This window comes from Ruditapes philippinarum, unplaced genomic scaffold (genome assembly GCF_026571515.1).
Source record: "Ruditapes philippinarum isolate M1 unplaced genomic scaffold, ASM2657151v2 ctg903_1_1_1_1, whole genome shotgun sequence".
NCBI lineage: Eukaryota > Metazoa > Mollusca > Bivalvia > Venerida > Veneridae > Ruditapes > Ruditapes philippinarum.
This window is the reverse complement of record NW_026854880.1, coordinates 155580-157110: the sequence shown is the minus strand read 5'-3', so window position 1 is coordinate 157110 and position 1531 is coordinate 155580.

Genomic DNA, 1531 nt, shown 5'->3' with positions numbered 1-1531 from the left:
ATCATCTGTTAATAAACAAACATGATATTTTTTAAATTATTGTACAATTGATTTCTTGATATTTTAAAAATAATGTCTCGAAACAGGAACATGTTTTCAAATTGATGTTGTTTATATTTCATATATAACAGATCGTTTGATGAAAAAAATATAAAAAATATTTAGATTAAGATATTTAAATGATATTGTTATTGATAGAGAAATAGCCTTATGCATATTTCAATTTGTCTGTTTTTACAGTAGAAACCTTTGTTATCCTTTACATGGTGTAATTATAAACAAGTGTCATATTAGAACAGGGGCAACGCTCGACTTTTTCACTTTTTCTAAAAGAAAACAAATAAACGGTTTACACAAACTTAAAGCAGAGAATCAAAGTACAAGAAAGCTTTTCCTTTTATTATTATTTCTACATGTAGGTTTGTTTTGTCACACTTGTTGTTTCGTCCAAGTATGAATCCTTTTCATAAATAAATAACAAAGTTAAGAAAATAATATAAAATCCAATCATTTGACAGTAAAGGACATTTAAAGGTCAAGGTCATATTTAAATTATTCCACAAGTCTGTTTGGTCACTTGTGTTGTTTTGTCCACATATGAATCAAATACCAACATAAATATCAAAATAATGACAATTTAACCAAAATTCATCACTTTGACGTCACAGTCAAGGTCATTTAAAACTCAAGGTCAAGGTCAGTTGAACCTTTAAGAATATCATTTCCAAAAGGTGGTTTCTCCAAGTATGAAAATAATCCATTGAATTAAAACCATGTTACAGCCAATTATAGCGATAATCATTGAAAATAAAATAATTTGTCCTTCAAGGTCAAGGTCATACTTGAGTCAATGTTGGTTTGTGTTAGATATACATAAAGATCCTGACATAAAAGATGTTGTGTGTTAATATGAAGTTAATCCATCTATTATAAATAACAAAGCTAAGCAATTTACAGAAAAAACAACAACAATAGAATTTCATTAATTTGACAATGACAGTTAAGGTCAATTTAAGGTCAAAGTCACATCTAAATTATTCAATAATTATGTTTGTTTGGTAGCTAGTCTTGTTTTGTCCAAGTCTAAATCAAATCCATATATAAATATTAAAATTATGACAATTAAACAAAAAATCAATAATTGATCTTGACGGTCAAGGTTATCTAAAGTTCAAGAGCAAGGTTAGTTCAAGCTTTAAGAAGGTCTTGTCCAAAATGTTGTTCTGTCAAAGTTTGAAGATAATCCATTTATTTATGACCAAGTTACTATCAATTAAGGCAAATTTCAGTGAAAATTCAATGATTTAACCTTGAAGGTCAAGGTCATAAAAGAAACAAGGCCAATTTAAATTTGATAAACATGTAGATCTTATCCTAAAAAATGTTTTGTTATGATATAAAATCAATCCATATTGACTATATTACCAATTGCAGCAAAAAAATGAAAAGTCAAGATCATTTATGAGTAAAGGTCAAGGTCTCTCTGGTTAACTAGAAGGGTTATCCTAAAAGGTTATTATTTTCAAGTTTG